The following is an 18,064-nucleotide window of genomic DNA, read 5'->3' as shown; positions in this document are numbered from 1 at the left end:
AGGGACACTGAAACTGAAGACTACACACAGCTTAGGGCTGCTCAGAGTTTGAGTTAGGAAAAACAGGCATGGAGATTGCTTGTCTGTTTTCTCTCTAAGTAACATTTAGAGAACACTCAAGCTGAACTACCAGGAGCAGTGAATAATCAGTATGTCTGGTAAGGAAGATTTGGAAAGAAATGTTTTTCTTATAATGCAACAAAATTCATAGTAATAACATTTTTACCAGAACATGATTCAGCACAATCCAGAAATGTTATAACTAAAAAATGAAACAATGTATCTACTTTCACACTTTGCAATAATGGTCCAGTTTCCTCGTATGTACATTTGGTCATATCATTTACGCTCTTGGTATCTGGGGAAATATGGGCAACCTGAAGGCAGAATCATCACAAGACAGTATTAAAGGTAACAGCACACTAGATGGCTTCTTACAAAAGGCAGTTGGAGCCATAGAAAAGGAGACTAGATCTGCCTATCGACTACTGTCCACTGCAGCTTCTGAGGGAGAATAAAAATGTATACTTACTTTACTAGAGAAAATCACCCCGTTACTATACGGCAATATCATACTGCATTAAAGAGTATCAGTGTGTTGAGCTCACACATATGGGCAAGGTAGCATGATGCACTGTTTGAATGAAAAAGCAAATGTAAGGCATTATGTACCTCTTAACCTCATGACACCCTCCTGCAGTACCAATGTAATAAATTACTCTTAGTACTAAAGCACAAATATGCCAAATCAAAACACATGCGGTTCGTCATCTAAATTGGCCATAACAGTCTCATCAGTTTCAATCCCAGGAAGACAATTTGAGCTTAGAGAATCATAAAAGAATGTTTGAACTACACTGAATGTAATGGTTTACATGGATCTGCTTAATTTGCAAATCTATCAAATCCAATTAGTCCAGACTATCACTCTTAACAAGGAATCTGTAAAGGAATGTTGATGTACAATTATTTTGCTAGTTTCCAAGAGAAGCTTGAGTAGTATTTGTTAGAGAGCAAACATTATTCATAATAAATTGTGTCACTTAAACATAATGTGAAATAAAGTGTATTGAAAGGCCTAACTGAAAAACGTGTTAGAAAAATAAACGTGTGCTCTGAAATGTGATTGCCCTGGTGTCAGACACAATGAAGTTCGACATGAAAAAATAATGTCTACTGAAAGTGTATTTTGTTTAATCATAATTATATATTCTGACAAAAGGTGATTATTAAAATGTACTAAAAGGATGATGGTTTCAATTTAAATGAAATGTTTAATTCTTCATGTTTAGCCTTAGTTAAGAAGGTATCACGTTTTAGTAATTTTCCAGAAACACGATGTTTAAATGTTGTGCTAACTTTGCAAAATACTTTTTCCTCAAACATCCTGTGTGACTTGCGCAGTGGAAATTTCTGTCCTGTTTTTACTGCTTGTGTTGTATATTTCCTCAAGTTAAAAATTGTTAGTTTTAAAAAATAAGCCTCAGTGCTCAATGCTTTGTTTAAGGTTGCATTTTAAAATGTATTTAATCACAGAAGCTGATGACCAGGGATGAGAGAAGAGTGACAGGGTAAACCAATCCTGGGTGCAGAGAACAAGCGCAGATGATGTTTTATTGGCTGCGTAATAAACCACCTCATAGTCTTGTCCAAAAGAAGCTTAGCTAGTAACTTTTGGGACTTTAATAAAGCAAAGTTTTAGATGATGTAAGTCAGTTGCCCATTTTCTGAGTTTCCTTTCAGTTCTTCATTTTCTAAGCTTCTGTTCAGTTCCTTATTTTCCGAGGTTTGTGATGTTGCTTAGCTCTTGTCTATGATTCTAACAGTTCAGTTATATAAGGCCCAACTATACTGAACTGTTTCCTTTTCATGTCCTGATATTGATTAATAAAGACTTGATGTTCCTGCGCTCCGCTGACGAAGACACAACTGATTGCTGATCCATTGAAAAGATGTATAACCAATGTGCATTTGTCTTTCCTGCAAGTTTTCCTTCCTTGGAAAATCCAACCACTTATTTTGGTTAGCGCCATAGTTAGATGTTTTCCAAATTAACTTTTGTCTATTTTAATTTTTGTATGAAGCCCACACACGCTTTTCAAATTAGAGTGTTAGTTAAGGATGCCTGACCTAATATCTGATTTTGAATGTATATTAATTAATTGTGATTGAGTCAGCTGCACAAACTAAATGTATACTGTTTCTATTATTCACTTAATTATGTTGCTATTCAGTATTGTTCTTTTGGATTGTTTAATGGTAAATACTTTGGTTAGATTTAGATTTTTTAGGCGTTTTGGACAGCCTGTCTTGTTTTTATACTTCTAACATTTCGTCTTGCGCACATTTACTTGACTTTAGCATTGTTAATTTGAGGGCAATAAATGTTTAAACTGTACTGAACTGGTGTGTTGCTTCATGGCCACATAGGTCATGGTGTGTATAAATTACTGACTCCAATTGATTATACTGATATTATACTTGATGAGTATTGGTTCATATAGTCTGATTGGATGATTTCACACTCCTGAATCAAAAGATTTGAGTCGATCTCTTTGGGTAACAGATGACTTACCCTATACATGACATCTTATCATAATGATAAAAAAAAAAAATAATAACTGTCACACCCACACAATTTGATAACAAAAGAGGAGGGTTACATATCAATAGGAGGGAATCCTCTCATGGTTTCTTCTCAATATCAGGGAAACGTCCTAGTTATGATGGTTCTATCGCAATAGAAAAGAATTGAGAGATGTGGTTTTGCCAATGCTTGTTGAAATTTTGATTTGGGGGGGGGGGCGGGAGGATTTGGTTTTGCCAATGCTTGTTTGGGTGAAATTTGGTTTTGTCAGTGCTTTAGATGAGATATGGTATGTTCCTGGTGTTTGAATTCTGAGTAAGGTTTGTGCTTGCAATGCTTTAGCATATCGCAGGTGAATTGTGATGTATGAGAGAAATAGGAAGTTTGCATAATCCAAAGGGTGGGTGTAAGGAAGTCGTCATACTTCACGTTAATGTGGAACTTTGTGCTCAAATACTGCCCACGTGTTTGTTGATGTACGGACCGTGCATGGCCTAAGATGCAGGAGTATTATAAAACTGTATGAGACACTTGGTTGTTGTTATAACTTGTTTGCTGTGTTTGTTCAATCGTACGTAGTTGATAAATAGTATTACTAGACAGTGTGTTAAGGGAGTATTAATTTGACAGAAATTGGTGATTCCTGAGTGCTCAAGGAGGATCTGGTATTAGTCAAGAGTGAAATTTGCTGGTCGAATTTTACTTGTGCATGAGAGAAAGCCATAAGTCGAAGGAGTAGCTGTTACAGCTAAGAGCCGCAGTCGAAAATGCTGTAAGGCTTCTCAAGTGATTGAGCCCTTACCTGCAGTAAGCAGACAAGTTGAATTGTTGATATTTTTTTTTGGTGGTCGCAATATTTTGCATTTTCTTTTTGTGTGAATCGGGTTTGAAAGACGAGTCCGTGTGACTTTGTAAGCCTCTGTGTATGAGTGTGACATCACTGGGTCCGCGCTGAGATTGGTCGGTTAGTGAAAAGGAGCTGCAAACGGATTGGTGAACAACTGTGATGCACTACTGGATAAGAGTAGCAAGTAAAAAGGATTTTGAGATTTAATTACTTCCTGTTTTAAATTTAATTTGTAGTTTTAAGTCAATTAAAGGTGAAGATGATTTTTTTCAAAACGTTAAAGACTGCGATAATAAGAGATGCTTTTATTCCAGTCAGAATAGGAGAAATTACCCAACCAGAAGGTATGCCCGCATATATAGTAATTGAAGCAAAGGGTCCTTCGGCATGTATTTGGTTAAAACAGTGGTGCCAAATTGCAGAGAAGGAAAGGAACTTAGCATTTCCTTCTCATGGAAGTTTTAATTTGAGAATCTTAGAGATTTTGAGAAGAATTCTTTACAAATTAAAGCACCCTCTGAAACCCGCACAATTTGAGACTTTAGCTATTTGGGAGTTAGAGACCAGACAACAGAAATTAAAATTTGAGATACGAATGAGAAAAGCTGAGAAAACGCTGCTAGAAGCAAGATGGGACAATGAGCAGAAATTTTAGAAAACAGAAACTTTACAGGATATTGGAATATTTCCTGTAATTACACAAGAGAAAGAGGACAATGTTAGTAAGGATCTTGAAGAATTTAAGTTGAAGTCAGATGAAGCTAAGAGATCGCTGACTTATGATAGTACTCAGTTGATGATGAACTTATAACACAATTATTGAGAAATTGTATATGCAGCTCAAGAGGCAAGTCCAAGTACGATTATTAGTCCAAGTGCACCACCTCCAGATGTGGTAAAATAGAGCCAGGTATAGGTTGCAACTAATGTTCCTGCTATTACAGTAACTCAAACTCCAGTGATTCAGACTGTTGCTCAGTCTGTAATTTATTCTACAGTTCCTCTTGTGAGTTCTGCTGCGAGTATTACAGTACCAGTGGCACCACAGATTTACTAGAAACCAATGATGGTTCATGTAGAGTTTACGCCTAATTCAACGACTCCTGTGCAAGTTGTTAGTCAAGCTCAGACAATGCCGAGGTATACTCCAGTAACAGTAACGCAAACGAGTTCCTCAGTACTTACAGGTCAGAATTCTGGAGTAATTCACTTGAGCTCAGAAACATTAACAGTTCCTGCCACAATCGGTCTGCTTGTTCCATTGTAGAATCTTTTTTTTTTAAATGCAGAAATAGAGAGACTCAATGCCACTGCAAGAGTTATGACTCCAATGGATCATACTTTTGACAAAACAGGTCCGCTTATAGATTTAACTTATTCCAGGATTTCTCAAAATCTGGAGAAATCAAATTTAAATTCAAATTCAATTTCGATGGCACCTGAGAGAGCAACAGGTCCGCTACATAATACTGCACATTGCATGCCCACTGCGAATAATAATGTTTCCTTACAAGGCTTAACAGCTCTGCAGTTTACAGATTGGTTGGTGAAAGTGAGGGGGGCATCAGCAATTAAAACAATTGCTGAAGGGGAGAGAACACTGAACGCTTCAAGATTACAATTTGAATTAAATGAAATGATTGAGGGAACACTTGAATTAACTATAATTGACTTGTATAATGAAGATGAGTTATGGTTCATGTGTAAATATGTCACAAACAGATCTAAACCATTGAAAAGGAGTTACGGATTAGAATGTGATTCAAAAGACATTGAGAACATGAGATAACCTGGAATGAAAATTCATATTAGAGAATCCATTCAAAGTATTCAAACATGGGGAGCATTAGATAAATGGGAAGGCAGATGGGTAAAGAAAAGAGAGTATGTGAATTTGAACTCTACTGATACACGGCAGACTGATAGTCCAGTAAAAATATTACCAATGAGAAAAATTACAGGAGGGTATTATCTTCATGTTCCTTGGAGGTGAAGTGATATTTTGTCATTCAAAAGTGATTACCCGAGATTGAGAGAGAAACCAGTGGAATGGTACCAGCAAACAGATAGGTTTTTGAAACTCGCAAAATGCCTGTGGGACGATTTAAGTACCTTGTTAGAAATAGAAGTCCCAGCTGATTTATGGATTGAGTGCAAAAGGAGTGTTGTCTGGCCGACATGAGAACCTCCATGAGATCCAATTACAGGTGCACCATCTCCTAAAGTAATGAAAAGCTATTACAAAGTAATTGAATTTCTGAAAAATTAAATTTTCCCCTTAAAATATTGATTAGCAGAGAACTGATAGGACAACTCAGGAAGCAAATGAGTCAATAGATGCATATTATGAAAGATTGTTGTAACCATTTAATCACTACAGTGGTACAGAAACAATTGAGCCCAAAGACATGATTCATTTTGTGTTCAGATTTGTTGAAGGGTTGAGACCTGAAATTTTTTACATGTGTAAGAGTGACTTGATTTGCTGGCAAGCAAAACCGGTTGATGAAGTATTGCAGTTTGCTAAATACTGCGATAAAACAATTGAAATGATGCAGAAGAGATTGAAAGAAATGTCAATTAGGGAGGCAGGGAATTCAACAACAACAGGGAACATGGATTTGGTTCAGAGTCAGGGACTGGCAAGAGGCAGAGGATGCTGTGGTTTTGGAGATGGAAACAGAACTCATGTAGGTGTTGATCTGAATACTAATGTTAGTACTGGTGATATGCAGACAATGAGATTGATGTTACCTGTCATGCTTGTGGGGGTTTCGAGCATTGGAGACTGGAGTGTCCAATGATGGTACAAGAAGGTATTGTGCAGATGAATGAACATAATTTCCAAATTTGAGAGGACCGAGAATTTGGAATCCTAATGTAAATGTCCAGAATTTGAATAATCAAATGCAAATTCCTAAACAAATGCAAATTCCCCAGTAGCAAGTGTCACATTTTCAGGTACCACAACAGAAAATGCAACAGCAGATGCAAATGTTGCCACAGCAGCAATTGCAAATACCTCTAGCTCCAGTGGCACAGCAGCAGATAGTGGTTCCTCAACAGAACATGGGTCAAAGGTTAAGTCGAAACAGTCAAACATGCTGAAATTGTGAGTGAGAGTTCAGATGAAGAAGAATGTGTGCTAGCAGCTTCATTAGAGGTGGATCAGAGTGGTCCTTATGTAAATGGAACAGTAATGGGTCATGACGTTTCATTCCTGGTTAACACAGGAGCTACATGTTCTACTATCAGAACTACAAAAGTCCCTAAAGTGCCACTTTCTGGGAGAACAGCACAGGTTGTAGGAGTAGTGAATCAGCACTTGACAAATACGATTACAGAGCCGATTCCTGTTAAAATTGGTTATTTTTGAAGGTATGCACAATTGGTAGTCTGTGCTTCGATTCCAGTATGCCTATTAGGAAGAGATTTTTGGGGCAAAACAAGATGTTCGATTACTTGCACAAATGATTAAATTGCTATCTAAACAAATAGTGATGATGAGGAATTCTGTTTACCAATTGGAAATTGTAATTTGATTAATGAACAGTTCTCATTGATTACTCTTTATCCTACATTTACAGTAATTGACCTGCCAACTGATTTACGTGGTACAGTTAGTTCAAAGGATTGGGATATTCCTGGAAAAGATATTGGTTTCATTAAAGAAGCTGAACTAGTCAAAGTCACGGTAAAACCTAATGTAGTTTTTCTGAAAACTCCTCAATATCACATGGCACTAGATGTAATTGAAGGAGTTTCTCCTGTAATTGCAGATTTTGATAAGCAAGAAGTTTTGAAAGAAGTGCTGAGCAGTTCATGTAATTCACCTATTATCGGTTTGCGAAAACCAAGTTGAAAATGTTGTATTGTTCAGGGTGAGAGACAGATTAATGAAATTGTGGTGAAATATCCAGTGGTACCCAATCCAGCAGTGATTCTGTTCCAAATTCCATGTGACAGAATGATTCACAGTAGTGGACTTGTCAGAAGTATTTTTCTCAGTGCCTCTACATGAGGATAGTCAGTTTCTCTTCTGTTTTAAATTCTGCAATCGTATGTATTGCACCACTAAAGTGTCCCCAGCAAAATTACAGTACAGTCAGAAAGAAGTGAAATACTTGGGACATCAAATAGAGAAAGGCGCAAGACAGGTGTCCAGAGGAAGGGTTACAGATATTTTACAAATGAACCTTCCTGTTACTCAAAGAGATGTCAGGATGTTTTTGGGAATGGTGAGTTACTGCCGCCTATGGATTCCTATTCTTTCTGTTATTTCCAAGCCATTACAGTGATTGACCCATTAAGATATTACTGATCCAGTTCCATTTGATGAAGCTTGTATGAAAGCACTGACTGAGCTGAGAGTCTGTGCAGAGCACCAGCTCTGCGAATGCCTGATTACATGAAGCCATTTTCGTTGTTTTGTCATGAATGTCATTGCTGTGCATTTTCTGTTTTGACACAGGTACATGGTGTTGATTAAATTACTTTGTTCAGTCTTAAACATTGAGCAGAAGCTGCATTGTAGCTATCGTCCTGAAGCTTCTGGATTAGTAGAACAAACAAATGGAACTCTGAAAGCTCAATTGGCAAAAATGTCTGCATCCACAAATCTGAAATGGTCAGATGCTTTACCTTTGGTTCTAATGTGCATAACCTGACGGAAAGCCAGGACTCTCCCCACATGGAATCCTGATGGGCAGAGCAATGAGGTTGCCAGCTGTTCCTGTAAATGCACTTGTAAACAGAACAGATGACTTGGTGCTGGATTACTGCAAGGGTCTAGCTGATGTGATTCGCTCTTTTTCTCATCAGGTGGAAGCAACAGCCATGCCACCATCCCAAGATCAGTATGGAAACAAAACATAACCAGAGCACTCAGACTAATGAGTCCAAAATGAAGAAAGATGCAGATTTCTTTATTTCCTTATGTTGAGAAACATCAAACATCAATGTTCAGAGACAGCCAACACGTGTTTCATCCACACAGACTTTTTCAAGGCTGAAATAAGGGATAGATGGTATCTCTTACAAATAACAAAAAACACTATCTAATATGTACAGGTTACGTAAAAAAAAACCAGACTGGTTGATTAACCGTGAGAATAGAAGGAATATATTTCAGAGGTGTATAGCCATTCAGAGTGCCGAGAAGTCTAAGGAAGAGATACTCTCATGCTGGGTTGTGCTGTAAAAATCTTAGTGTGTGACCACAGAAAGTGCCGATAAAAAGTCAACGAAAAAGTGAGAAGAATATATATATATATACACTGGGTGGTTAGAGTCTAAGCAAAACCATGTGAGAAACACGTAGATATAGGGAATAGTAAAGAGTGAAGACAGACTAAATTAGAAAAATGGGGACAAAACATGCAATCGGTGGAGAGTCCCAAAAAAGGAAAGGAGACCATATAAGCAAAGAAAGAAAGAACAGACAAATATGCAACAAATATGTCCACATACGATTACAGTTATACACTTGGAAAAACAGGATATATCCAAGAGTATATAGAAATAAAACATATTCCCTTCATCTTAATATTATAGCGTATATAACGGGCGGCCCAAAATAGCTAGCCTTATTTAGGTTTAAATTTCTGACAAGATAATTTTACATGATACAGGCCAAAAAACAGGACCCTTAACAATCATATCTGTTATAACAGAGTATTATTAGGTATAATGTACTTCAAACTCTATGCAAGGGGTTTCATCACAAATCAAAGTGCATATTCAAAACAAGTGGATGTGCACATCCATCAAGGAACAGGAAGTACATGAGAAAGAAAGAAGGGGGGGAGAGAGCAAACATTTAGAGAAATACATGTAGATTCTTATGAATATTCAGGCCATTTCTACAGCCCGTAGTTTAATAATCCATTCGCTTTCAAGGCGTCTCAGGGCCAAGGTCCTGTTACCCCCTCGCGGTGTTTTGATTAATGAGTCATTTCCGTAAATAGCAATGTCCACAACTTCTTTACGTCCGTGCACCTCATTATAGTGTGTTGCAAAAGGGTAGTTAATATTGGATGACCGAATAGCTCTCAGATGTTCCTGTATTCTCTCTTTTAGCGGTCGTATAGTACTTCCAACATATATGAGCCCACAAGTGCAAACAATACAATACACAACAAAACTTATATTACAGTTGATAAAGTGTTTGATTTTGTGTGTAATATGTGTGTTGTATTGAAAACTCACTATGTTGTCCTTAATGTAGCCACAGATGTTACAATGGCCACATCTGAGTGTTCCTGATGGGGGTTTGGGCAGCCAGGTGTCTTTACTAACAGGTGGCATGAAGCTGTGGCATAAATGGTCACATAAGGTTGTTCCTCTCTTATAAGTGATACTTGGTCTTGTTGTCACTACAATTGCGACCAGTCGTCCATAGATTTTCTTGATCTTACAATCTATATTTACCATGGTAAAATATGTACCAAACTTTTCAGGAAACCCACAGCATGCAATTCGATCTTGCATGCCACGAGCTCACACCCAAAATCTCAGATTGAATCTATCCCCTATGGGGAAAGCACTAGGATTCGTCGCAATTGTAGTGAAGACCAGATCTTCCAGGAAGAATTACATAACATGGAATTACGATTTAGTATTTAGGTGGTATCATCCAAACACTCTCAAAAAGGCTAGCAACAGGATTAAGAAAATTAAATGCCCTGACCTCCTCATCAATTCCAAAAAAGACAAGACACGCAAACAACTCTCTCTTGTTATAACCAACAGTGGATTAAGCTCCCAGATTTTCAAAACTATACGCAAACACTGGCCCTTATTATTAACAGACAAAATACTGAGGAGCGGCTTGTCAACAAGACCAAGTATCACTTATAAGAGAGGAACAACCTTACGTGGCCATTTATGCCACAGCTTCATGCCACCTGTTAGTAAAGACACCTGGCTGCCCAAACCCCTACCAGGAACATTCAGTTGTGGCCATTGTAACATCTGTGGCTACATTAAGGACAAAATAGTGAGTTTTCAATACAACACACATATTACACACAAAATCAAACACTTTATCAACTGTAATACAAGTTTTGTTGTGTATTGTATTGTTTGCACTTGTGGGCTCATATATGTTGGAAGTACTATACGACCGCTAAAAGAGAGAATACAGGAACATCTGAGAGCTATTTGGTCATCCAATATTATCTACCCTTTTGCAACACACTATAATGAGGTGCACGGATGTAGAGACGTTGTGGACATTGCTATTCACTGAATTGACTCATTAATCAAAACACCGCGAGTGGGTAACAGGACTTTGGCCCTGAGACGCCTTGAAAGCGAATGGATTATTAAACTACGGGCTGTGGAAATGGGCCTGAATATTCATAAGGATCTACATGTATTTCTCTAAATGTTTGTCCTCTCCCCCCTTCTTTCTTTCTCATGTACATCCTGTGCCTTGATGGATGTGCAAATCCACTTGTTTTGAATATGCACTTTGATCTGTGATGAAACCCCTGGCATAGAGTTTGAAGTACATTATACCTAATAATACTCTGTTATAACAGATATGATTGTTAAGGGTCCTGTTTTTTGGCCTGTATCATGTACAATTATCTTGTCACAAATGTATCCCTAATTAAGGCTAGCTATTTTGGGCAGCCCGTTATATACGTTATAATATTAAGATGAAGGGAATATGCTTTATTTCTATATACTCTTGGATATATCCAGTTTTTCCAAGTGTATAACTGTAATCGTATGTGGCCACATTTGTTGCATTTTGTCTGTTCTTTCTTTCTTTGCTTATTTGGTCTCCTTTCCTTTTTTGGGACCCTCTACCGATTGCATGTTTTGTCCCCTTTTTTCTAATTTAGTCTATCTTCACTCTTTACTATTCCCTATATCTACGTGTTTCTCACATGGTTTTGCTTAGACTCTAACCACCCAGTGTATATATATATATATATATATATATATATATTCTTCTCACTTTTTCGTCGACTTTTCATCTGCACTTTCTGTGGTCATACACTAAGATTTTTACAGCACAACCCAGCATGAGAGTATCTCCTACTTAGACTTCTCGGCACTCTCAATGGCTATACACCTCTGAAATATATTCCTTCTATTCTCACGGTTAATCAACCAGTCTGTGTTTTTTGACGTAACCTGTACATATTAGATAGTGGTTTTTGTTATTTGTGAGAGATGCCAACTTTCCCTTATTTCAGCCTTGAAAAAGTCTGTGTGGACGAAACACGTGTTGGCTGTCTCTGAACACTGATGTTTGATGTTTCTCAACATAAGGAAATAAAGAAATCTGCATCTTTCTTCATTTTGGACTCATTACTCGGAGTGCCCTGGTTCTGTTTTGTTTTCATATTGTCTATACAGCACGGCACAGAGGAGGTATCTTGCTATCCTTCTTTGGTCTGTGCACTTCGATACCCATGGTGGTTGGGTATCTACACCAGGCTGTCACCCTCCTCATGACTTTGCCTCTTCCACATTAACTTTGTTGCTTCGTGTTTCAGACGTGCGATCTGAAAGAATCAACCACCTTGTATTCATCTTCATCCCAAGATCAGTGTCACAGTCTTTGGGCTGGTGATAGGGCAGTGATCAAGAACCACATGCGGAAGACTTGCTTTGAGCCTAGGTGTAAGGGTTCATACCAGATTACTCTGGTTACGACGACTGCTGTGAAGTGTGCTGGAGTTCCCAACTGGATCCATGCAAGCCACACTCACAAAGTGTTGCATCCTCTGGAAGAAGATCCAGTGTTGCTGAGAACACCAGCAAAAGTAATACAGTCTCAAGAAGAGCAAGTGACAAGAACAGAAAAAGAGACTGCAAAAGTAAAGACAGCGCAAACTGGGGAAGATCCCGGAGGAGTACATCTGAGAGATGAAATAGAGGGCAATCCCGATATTACTCTATCAGCAGAATCAGAAGCGGATATAGCAGGAGAGTCACATTTGAGGAGGACTTTCCCAGAAGCAGACGATTGGGAAAAAGAGATAAAGCAGAGTCCATTTCCTGAAGAAGCCGAAAATGGTGCTGAGCTGAATCAAAGTCATGCAGATTTGACTCCTCCTGAAGTGGCAAATGGTGCAGGTGGATCAAGTCGAATTCCTGCTGAACCAAGAAGAATCGTAAGTCCAGTTTTGCATTTACTGTCTAGAAAAACTGTGAAAGGAGATAAATGGCCTACTTTGAAAACAACTGAAAGGGTTCCTGATGTACCATCGAGCATAAATGAGAAAGGAGAAACAGAAGGAACAGATCTGAAAGAAGAAGAAGAAGTGCAAATCGAAGATCAAAAAGGAAAAGAGGTGCGAGTTGAAGATACTCAGGTCCTGAATGGGCATTCCTCACAGCTGATGAATGGGAACACGAGTTTATGTCCTTTTGTTTTGACCGTAAGAATACAGTTCTACATTTTGGAACTTGAAATTGCATTTGAACAGAGTTTTGAAATCACATTGCCAATTGAACAGGAGAGACATCATACACTGGAAGTAATAGTGTTCAACAGATTCTAATCTAACAAGAGACATCTGAAACTAATTTTGACAAAGCTGCTAAACCGATTTTTGACAAGTTCTGGAGATAGTCTAAAAAGCTGCTGTACATAATCGCAAAAAAGGCTGAAGATTATTTTTGATTTTTTGTTTGGCTGCATAGTTAAACCTATTTTTCTTTTTTCTTTGCTTTCTGATTCTTTACAGGACATGGATATCAATCGCAATTGAAACAATGGGTGTTGCAAGTGTATGTGTGTTGGATTGCCAGCTGTATGTGTGTTGATAAGTTTGATGTTGATTGTAAGTATGAGTGTTTTTGATAAAGCTGAAGCTAATTATACACCTCCTCCAGAGTCTACTACACTTTGTAAACTAGAGAAATTTAATAGGGATGAGAAATACTTAAGTTTAGATGGCTCACAAGGAGTTCCTTATTCTAATATATTCAATTGCTTATCGTATGGATATGTTGAGACAATGGATGTGAGAGAATGTTATGTGTGTACACAAATTCCTTCATCAGTGAAAGAAGGAATTACATATTATATTTTACCACTAATTTATGAGATTAGCTGCAATCTTCTGTTAACAAGGTTTTATAATCAGGAATATATAGAATATTTGTATTCAAATTTCGGTTTAGTCTTTTCTTTTGTTCCAGTTAACCAACATTTGAGTAGTATTGCTAAAGCTAGGAATATAGACTTTGTCGGATGTTTTTTTGAACCTACACTAACATTTGGGACTGCCTATGCCCATAGGAATAGTTTAACATGTACACTTTCACCAACTGGGAAAACTTTTCTGGATCAGACTGATAATAGAAGAAAAGAATTTAAGAAAAAGAAAGAGAAGGGTTTAGTGAAAAAACACTTACAAGAAGAACTAAGCATATAGTCTAACCAATACACAAGGGAAGCTTGCTTTAGATTACCAACATGTAGGAAATCTTTGTATATACAGACCTCAATCCAGAACTGATACTAAGTTTGTGGGAAAGAGTGAGTGCAGACATACATTTCTTTTTAAGAATACATGGGACTGTATGCTGATTGGACAAGAGCCTGTGATTCCTAGGGTTTATTACATCTGTAGAAAAAGTGCTTATTATGGTCTCCCTAGAGGATGGTATGGTACTTGCTGCCATGAGAACCTGAGACCAAGATCAGAAAGGGCAAGTTATTAAGAAATAGCTGGAGATATATTTAGAGCAATTATTTCCTTCTGTAGGAGTTGTTCTGAATGACATGAAAATTAGAAAGCTGTCTACCATTGTAGATAAAATGCAAACAGATTTTTCTGGAGCAATTAAATTGATGGATACTAAAATGGTTGCAGTTCATTTGATGGCTCTTCAGAACTGTCTTCTTTTAGACATCCTTTTAGCAAAGGAAGGAGGAGACAGTAGGATGTTTAAAGCGAGACAATGTTTCACATTTATCCCTGATAAGAGTAAAGGAATGAGAAATGTCATTAAGAACTTAACAGATCTGAATTCTGATTTAAAAGACCTGAAACATCAAAGTGTGTGGGGAAATATAGGCAAAGGTTTTACTGAAGTGAAAATTGGTTGGGAAACCTTGGTCAAGGTGTTGTGGGAATGATACTGAAACCATTATTAATAGTGGTTGAATGTGTCCTATGCATAATCAGATTTTACAAATAGTATATATGCATAGAAAGACAAAGGATAAAAAATGAACAGAGGAGGGAAGCAGTTAAAATGGAAAAGATGGGAAGCAAATACTTTGATGATTTGTGGAATTCTGAAGAATGGAGAAAACCTCGAAAGTCTGATAATAGATCTATTAAACTAAGTTTTGAATTGTCTCAGTATTAATACAAGTATTAATAAGTATTTTCAGACAACACATATAGTCGTCAGTTGAGGGACTGTTAAGCAAACATTATTAATAAAAATGGTGTCACTAAAACAAAATGTGAAATAATGTGTACTAAAAAGGACTAACTGAAAAACATGTAAGACAAATAAACATGTGCTCTGAAATGTGATTGCCCTAGTGTCAGCCACAATAAAGTTCGACATGAAAAAATAATGCCTAATGAAAATTTATTTTGTTTAATCATAATTACACGTACTGACAAAAGATGATTATTAAAATTTACTAAAAGGTTGAATGGTTTAAATATAAACGGAATGTCATATTCTTCATGTTTAGCTTTAGTTAAAAAGGCCTCACGTTTTAGTAATTTTCCAGAAACACAATGTTTAAATGTTGTGCTAACTTTGCAAAATAATGTTTCTTTAAACATCCTGTGTGACTTGCACAGTGGAACGTAAGTACTGCTTGTATTGTATATTTCCTTGAGATAAAAAATTGTTAGTTTTAAACAATGAGCCTCAGTGCTCAATATTGTATTTCCTGTTGCATTTAAAATGTATTTAATAACATAAGCAGATGACTGCAGTCAAGAGAAGAGTGACAGCGTAAACCAATCCTGGGTGCAGGGAAAAAGAAGAGATACATCTGAAGCGCAGATGTTGTTTTATTGGCTGTGTACTAAACCACCTCATAGCCTTGTCCAATACAGGCCTGGCTAGTAACGTTTGGGACTTTAATATAGCAAAGCTTTATATGATGTAAGTCAATTAACTATTTTCTGAGTTTCCTTTCAGTTCTTCAATTTCTGAGCTTCTCTTCAGTTCCTTATTTTCTGAGCTTTGAGATGTTGCTTAGCTCTTGTCTATGATTCTAACAGTTCAGTTATATTAGGCCCAACTTTACTGAACTGTTCCCCTTTCATGCCCTGATGCTGACTAATGGACACTTGATGTTCCTGCACTCTGCTGATGAAGACACAACTGACTGCTGAACCATTTAGGAAAGGTATAACCAATTTGCATGTGTCTTTCTTGCAGGTTTTCTTCCCTTAGCAAATCCAACCACTTATTTTGGTTAGCGCCACACTTAAATGTTTTCCAAATTAATTGTTGTTTTTGACTGAAGCCCACACATGCTTTTCGAATGAGAGTGTTAGTTAGGGAGCCCTGACCTAATATCCAATTTTGAATGCATATTAATTAATTGTGATTGATTCGGCTGCACAAAATAAATGTATACTCTTTCTATTATTCACTCAAGTCTGAATCCATTCAGTGATGTTCCTTTGGAGTGTTTAATGATAAATGTTTTGGTAAGATTTTAAGGCATTTTGAACAGCCTGTGTTTTTATACTTCTATCATTTGGTCTTGTGCATCCTTTACGTGACTTTAGCATTGTTAATTTAAGGGCAGTGAATGTTTAAACTTTACCAAACTGGTGTGTTGATTCATGGCCACATAGGTCATAGTGTGTATAAATTACTGACTCCAATTGATTATTTGATGTTATACTTGATGATTATTGGTTCATATTATCTGATTGAATGATTTCACGCTCCTATCTGTGTCAAAAGATTTGAGTCAACCACTTTGGGTAATAGATGACTTACCCTATATGTGACACCTTATTATAATAATATAGAATACAATAAGGTCTGTCACGCCCACACATTCGAAATTATAAGACACATAAGCCCACAACAGACACACACACTTTTCTTGTAACCTCAGCAACAAAAGTAAGCTGATGGTACCTCATCTTCTCCTTCAATTTAAGACTTTTGGACACATCCCTTGAAAACTGTTTGCAACCAACATATACAATGAGAAAAAAATCATGAAACCTTCAGAAAGACACTGTAAAATCCCATGTAATAGCACGTGTCCTATCATCCTACAGACTAGAAACCCATTAAGGCTTTACCACACTATAAAAGTTATTTTGTAGATCTCACATACAGAAGCACACAGCAGAATGTTGAATATTTTATTTCGCGATAAACTGAACAGTGATTTTTAGACAGTATTAGGCAGAGGGCATTTTCAAGTATGCCTCATGTGGAAATTACTCCTGCTGCTGCTCACTGATCGTGGCTCCCATTCCTTGCGTTGCAGGCACAGAGGAATGAGGCAAAAGAGGCAGTCAGTAACAGTGCTTTGTGGCTATCTGTCAAACTGAGAGGAACGTGGCAGGAACACATATCCAGCTGATTCCACTGCTGTTTAGAAGAGTATAGAGTGTACATATTAAATCTGCTGTTGGACACAATCTCAACATAGTTTATGTGGTACGGTTTTCCTCTACCTAATTTTATAAAGGAGGACATGTAATAGGGGGGCTGACGAGGTATTAGTTCACCTGAGCGAACACCTGAAAGGCAAAGCATGAAGGCCGAATTCGGCTATGACAAATACCCTTCAAATATAAACCACTGTGTCTGTATGTCACTTTGCAGTTTAAAGTTCCCAAACCTTATGCACCACTCTACTAAAAAGGTAAAGCACTGAAATAATGTTACTAGAGGGTGAGAGGACACTAAACATGATGAACATGTAGGCGGCTGCATTCATTTTTAGACGAAAGGCACACAACTGTGGCCTCTTACAGAATAAGTAGGTTTAGGGGAAAAAACGTACATATATTTGCTCATTACAGTGATTTTTTTCTATGCCTTCAGAAAATGTTTTTTTTTAAAAGGTAGCAACTGCAGAGCCCAATATCTTTCCAAGTTGAGAATCACTCTTATTCAATACTGCACAGTCGAGAGAGAAAAAAAAACTCACTAGAGACACCAGGAACACAAGGGTGGTCAAGTAACCTTTGGTCTTGTAATTATTAGATTCTTACCGAAAATAAATGCTAAGAGACCAATTGATTGTGTTGTGCACCATCAGAGTTTTTAAAACGCCTTTTTGTCACAAGCTCCCTGGTTCTCATTCCCCCAATAGCAAGCCAAACGTAAATTCTTCACATTACATGTGTCTATTCCTATGCGCCAGATCTTCACCTTACTACTCCACTGCAATGCCAACCTTACGCTCAACCCCAGACTGAAAACATTAGTCGTCATTCCATCCTCCCACCTTACGGTATAGATCCAGTCAAACTGGAGGCACTTAACTAGGGGGCTGTTGTTTTATATATATTCTGCTCGAAACGCACCCTTCTAGCGGCACGCTCTCAGGATTTCATGAATGTTGTTACTTGATCTTGGAATTCCTGACAGCTTTTGCTGGAAGGATCTGGGAGGAGCAGTTTATTGTTGCTTTGTTTGTTGAT

At 37.5% G+C, this 18,064-nt stretch overlaps 1 protein-coding gene across 2 annotated transcripts in view; it reads right to left on the bottom strand.

Moving 5' to 3' along the window:
• Positions 1 to 18,064, bottom strand: part of SNAP47 (synaptosome associated protein 47) — a 248,036-nt gene that overhangs the window by 229,699 nt on the left and 273 nt on the right. The gene's annotated exons all lie outside the window — the stretch shown is intronic.

Source organism: Pleurodeles waltl, chromosome 10 (assembly GCF_031143425.1).
Source record: "Pleurodeles waltl isolate 20211129_DDA chromosome 10, aPleWal1.hap1.20221129, whole genome shotgun sequence".
Lineage (NCBI taxonomy): Eukaryota > Metazoa > Chordata > Amphibia > Caudata > Salamandridae > Pleurodeles > Pleurodeles waltl.
Note: the sequence above shows the minus strand (reverse complement) of the source record. Positions and strands in the feature narration are given on the sequence as shown.